Source organism: Capsicum annuum, chromosome 10 (assembly GCF_002878395.1).
Source record: "Capsicum annuum cultivar UCD-10X-F1 chromosome 10, UCD10Xv1.1, whole genome shotgun sequence".
Taxonomy (NCBI): Eukaryota; Viridiplantae; Streptophyta; class Magnoliopsida; order Solanales; family Solanaceae; genus Capsicum; species Capsicum annuum.
Window position 1 is genome coordinate 80,282,635 of NC_061120.1, and position 6,218 is coordinate 80,288,852.

Below are 6,218 nucleotides of genomic sequence, written 5' to 3' on the forward strand. Positions count from 1 at the left end.
GTTTGAAAGTCCTTGAGCTAAGTCTTTCCTCTAAGGTAATAGTTGTAAAACATCTCGTAAATGAAAACATAATGTGGTAGAGTCAACTCTTGCCCGTGGGGCATAATTTGTTGTTTGAAAGTCATAAGTCTTATCTCTACAATGTGGTAGTGTCAACTCTTGTTCATGAAACGTAGTTTGTTGTTTAAAAGTCATAAGTTTTTCCTTTATAATGTTATAGTGTCAACTCTTGCTCATGAGATGTAACTTGAATGGAAGAAATTGAAGAAAAGAACAAAAAAATAAAAATTGCAAAAAAAGAAGAAAATAAAAAAATATTTAAAAAATAAAATATTAAGAAAATGTAGAAGTTGGGAGAGAATGGAAAAAAATAAAGGTTGATAAACATAAAAAAAAAAATTAAATAAAAATAAAGGTTGAGAAAAAATTAAAAAGAAAAAATAAAAATCCAAGAAAATTTTAAAAAATTATAAAAGTTGACGTTGAGAGGTGTAAAAAAAAAAGTAGGGGTTGACAAAACCTAAAATGAACAAAAAAAAAAGAGGCAAGAAAAAATAAAAAATCAATGTAAAATAAAAAAGAAAAAAAAAAGTTGAGAGGAAAAAAGGACAAAAGTAAGGGTTGAAAAAATCAAAAAGAAAAAGAGAAAAGGAAAAAGAAAAATCAAAGTAAAATTAAAAAGAGAAAAAAATGAGAGTAAAAAGATATAAATATGGTGTTGTTATCCATTATGAGGATCATTTATTCAATTTACTCTGCTGGTCAGGGGTAATTTCGTCCAAAAAATATTAGTTAATTAGTTAAGGCTATTTTAAGAAAGCTATTTTCATTTGGGGATAAAATTTGAAAGTTACCCTAATTTGGGTCTATTCTTGAAATTTACCCAAAAATAAAAGGACCTTAGGGTGCCTCAGGGAAAAACTTCCAACAAAAAAAAAAGTATAGGAAATTTGGAGTAAATTTCGTCAATGGTCACTTAGCTTTGTTTCTATTGCACAAAAGTTACTTTTATTTTATTCATTACACAAAAGTCATTTCACTCTGCTCCAGCCATCACAAAAGTCACTATGGCCAGATTTTACAATAATCCCACCGAAAAAAATAATGTGACAACCTTAATTAATTCTTAATTTTAATTTAAGAGAATATAATATATTACCCATATCATGAACCTTTTTATATGTGCCCAACCCATGTCACAATGGAAAAGAAATGTATGAAAAAATAATTTTATCAACTACATGTCACAATTTAGAGGGAGAAAAATAATTTTATCAATTACATGTCACAATTTTAGAAGAGAAATGTAACTTACCAACCACATGCAACAATTTTAGAGGATTTTTAAAAAATTAAAATTACCATAATATTATCAACTACATGTCATAATTTTAGAGGAGAAAAATAATTTACCAACTCATGTCTTAATCACCAGGTGGTCTAATCTATTAAAAAAATTGGTATTCTTCCGTTATATAATCCATTTGGAAAAATGGGTTGGACACATATAAAAAGGGTCAAGATATAGGTAATACATTATAGGGGAAAGGACAAAAATAGCACCTAAAACTAAACTAATACCACAAAAATAGCATCACAATTAAATACTCGATAAATAGCCATTTTCAGTATAAGCCGTGTACTTTTTTATTTCCGAACCTCAAAGTCCGGTGGAAAGCCACCACTAACCTCTCTTTTTGTTTCTTAAATTGATTAGAAGACCCAGTATTTCTCAGCAAAAGTCTCTAATATATGATCGTACTTACCAAAAACTGCTCTTTTCAGTGAACCACCACCATGAGAAATGGCGAAAATCGCCGCTGACTCAATGTATTCTTGACGTTGCTTAAGTTGTTTCTCCTTGAAAACCTCCCACCATTTACCTAGTCTTTTAGCAGTACGTTCTAGTACTTGAGCAGCAATCCTCTTCCACTTGTTACCGTACTTTGCCTAAAGAGCGATATCAAGATTTTGTTCATCTGTGTTAAAGATCCCTTCTTAATCCCAGGTTTCAAGTAATTTTCCAACGTTCAAGGCAAGATTTTCTTTGAGATGACTGGCATCGAGCATGTCGTCTTTCTTTCTTTCTTTCCTTTTCATTCACAATTTTCTTTTCATTCAAACTCTTAAACCTCCATACCTTTACCTTTTCCGATACTTCAATTTACCTTTCTCATTCCACAAATTTTGTATAAAATATCCAACAATCTACATTTAATTAGCTTCCTATATTTTTTTTCATTATAAATTGGCTCAAAATTGATCTTTTTCTTGAAACTCTTACAGTCGCTCCATTGTCATTTCATTTGAGTTTAAGTATTCTTTAGTTATTATGGATTTGTGGAGTATTTGACTTCTTCTCATAATTGGGCGATGAATTTAGTGTTATTATTTCATTGCATATAGAATGTTGATGAAATTGCACATTATTGTAGTGATGTTGGATAGTTGGCTATTATTTTGAGATAGTAAAATTTTTGGATATGCCCAAAAATAGTGAAAATTCCATTCAATTTTTTTTTTAGAATATTGATGAGGCTTGCTTTGGGATTCTAACCCTCTTAGGACTGGTGATGGCCATAATTTGGGTCATGACACTCTGCCGGACTAGGGATCGATCAAAATATTATCCATCTTAAACATGGCATTTTAAAATGGAAGTCCAGGTCCACCAAACATTCGTTGATCGGCATCTCAACCAAAGCATTGTCATACTTCATGGGACTTTTTCATTAGATTTCTGTACCAAAAAAAATCAAAAGCGGGATTTAAATACGAGAAGTTAAAATAAATCAATAGGAAACAAAACTAAAAAGAAAGATGAACAATGAGAAACCTCTGGTGTGTTAATTAATTTTTGAATTATCAAGTGGTCTTGCACCAAATTTTTATACCTTCATTGAAGGATGATTTTTTATTGTGAAATCACCCTACTAAATTATAATCTGGAGTCAATTCTAAAATCATTTTTTATTTCCTTTCATTATTAATCCCTACATTTTATATTTAAATGTGCATTTTTTTAATAACATAAACTAAGTTGGAAGTATTTAAGCACAATCTTGAATAAATATGATTTAATTATTAGCTTATTAACAAAATAGACAAAAACAAAGGGTGTTTTCCTTTAAATTGAAACGTTGCGACATTTTGAAGATGTAAAATAAATTATGAATTAACTCTTAACTAATTAAAAAAATTTAAAGGAAAAGGTGTTTCATTTAAAATAAAATAGTACGACTTTTTTTATTATTTACGTAAAATTATGAATTAATTTTTAACTAATCAATATTTTGCTTTTAATCCTACTGAGAGTTTATCAAATTCGTTGTATGGATTGGTTCTTAATTAGAAGTCAATTAATAAAGTTTACTATAGTTGTAACAAATTGAGAATCATCACAATTCAGAACGTAGATTGAATCAACAATCCCCTACTACAAGTCAATTAATAGTGTTGACTATGTTTGATCCTATTGAGAGTCAATACAATTCAAAACGTGGATTGAATCAATAATTCCTGATAAAAATGTCGATTAATAAAGTTTACTATAATCGCGACAAATTGAGAGTCATCGCAATTCACAGCATAGATTGAATCAACAGTCTCCTATCACAAGTCAATTAACAATGCTGATCATATTTGATCTTATTGAGAGTCAATAAAATTCATAACATTGATTGAATCAACAATCTCCGATTAATAAAGTTTACTATAATCACAATAATTGAGAATCATCACAATTCACAATGTAGATTGAATCAATAATCCCCTATTACAAGTCAATTAACAATGTTGACTATGGTTGATCCTATTGAGAGTCAATACAGTCCATAACATGGATTGGATCAACACTCCCTAATTAGATACCAATTAATAAAGTTTACTATAATCGCAACAAATTGAGAATCATCACAATTCATAAGGTAGATTGAATCAACAATCTTCTATCACAAGTCGATTAACGATATTGACTTTGTTTGATCCTAATGAGAGTCTGTACAATTCATAAAATGGATTGAATTAACAATCTTCGATTAGAAGTCAATTAATAAAGTTTACTATAATCACGACAAATTGAGAATCGTCACAATTCATAGCGTAGATTGAATAAATAATTTTCTATCACGAGTCAATTAACAATGTTGACTATGCTTGATCTTATTGAGAGTCAATACAATTCATAATATGGATCGAATTGACAATCTCCGACTAGAAGTCAATTAATAATGTTTACTATAATCGCGACAAATTTAAAATCATCAGAATTCACAATATAGATTGAATCAACAATCCCTTATCACAGGTTAATTAATAATGTTTACTAAGTTTGATACTATTTAGAGTCAATACAATTTATAAAATGGATTAAATCAAAATCCCAATTATAAGTCAATTAACAAAATTTACTATAATTGTAATAAATTGAGAATCATCACAATTCACAATGTAGATTGAATCAACAATTCCTCATTAGAAACCTTTAAAATTTTTAATAAACTCACTAATTTTTTAGTCTTTTTAACTTTTAATTATAATATTCTATTTATTAGGATATACCAAACAGTGTATAAAAGGTTTATCTCGTATAGAGTTTATCAAAAGCCCTAGCTAATATGGTCAAGCATCAACTTTACGTTCCATAGATCCCGTATTTATGTCGTCGTATAGAGTTTATCGAAAGCCCTAGCTAATATGGTCAAGCATCAACTTTACGTTCAATAGATCCCGTATTTATGTCAGACACATTTAGTATCTTTTTTTATTTCTCGATCAAAAATATCTTTTCTTATGTTTTGGAAGTTGCTCATCCATTCAACGAAGATTTTTTATTAAAATATTAATAGGAATTCAAATATATTTGGCCAAATTTGGTAATGACCTGAATTTGTAAGTTTTCATTTTTATATATTTTGATCATTGTGACCTTTCATATAGTTGCTACATATTTATTTTGGAGTTTGGGGATGGTTAACACGATTCTTAATGCAATCAGGAATGATTTGTGCGAGTTTGTGGTCTTTTAAAGGCTTGAGAAGTCATATCGTTGACTTTGATCAACATTTAACTATCCAAGTGTCGGATGATAATTAGTACTACACTAGTAGATCTGAAATATCAAATTTGTTTTAGTAGCATGGTTGGTTTGTATTTGGAACCTTTATATCTCACTTCTATTCATCATTCGAAAAATAATAAAAATAGGTCCAGAGGATTAATTTTGTGAAAATATTTCTTTTTAAAATTTGACATTGTCATTGAGTCTAAAATATTAAAAATAGCCTAGTAGCATATATGTGTTATTCCTGACGGGTTCCAAACGAATATCGAAGGTCCATTTAGAGATTTTGGAAAAACCATGCTAATCAGTTAGTTGTTGATATCTGGTGCATAGAGTCACCTTCTTCATGAGCGTGGGTAAGCTCCAAAACTTTATTTTCATTATTTTTCATCGACTATATCATCAAAAATATCTTTAAATCACGACTTCAAAATAACAAAATTGGGATGTTTATCGATAAAGTTTAAAAAGAAATTTTCTTCAATTTGAACCTCGTTTTTAATCCATTTTCGTGTGAATTTTCTTTCATACACTCCCACAACCTCTGGGAATATATTTTTAAAATAAAATTTTGATTTTACTCCTTTTATTTTTGAACTCATTTTTTGAACCCGTTTTTTACTCAACCCGAATATAGACTATATGGGTATCATTAACTTTTTTTTAATGAGTAGATATTATATTTGAATGTTTTAGTTGATTGTGAGGAAATTTAAAAGGAGAAGGCTCTATGTTGAAGCACCTTAGATTGGTATTTTGTCATTTTGAGGTAGGTTACGGCATAACTTCTTTTAGATTGAGTTGGGTAGTTTATAAATTAGTGAATCATGCAATGGGTTGGGAAAAATAACTATGGAATTTATATTTTGATATGATTTTACTATTGTATGCCCGTATGGAGGCTTATATTCTATTGTTGTTGGTTTGTAATATTTGATATTGTGTGGGACCCATGTGGGGGCTTTATTTAACATTATTGGACTTATTTATGCATTTAAATACCTTTAGATGAAAGGAGCTTATTTTTTTAATATATGCCTTATTTAAGCATTGGTTGTCTTTATCATGATAAAAACATCCGAGCTAGGGTTTGATATGATATTAATGATATCTTACTTGCATATTTATTTCGATGGTGCTTGATTGGAGTTGATGA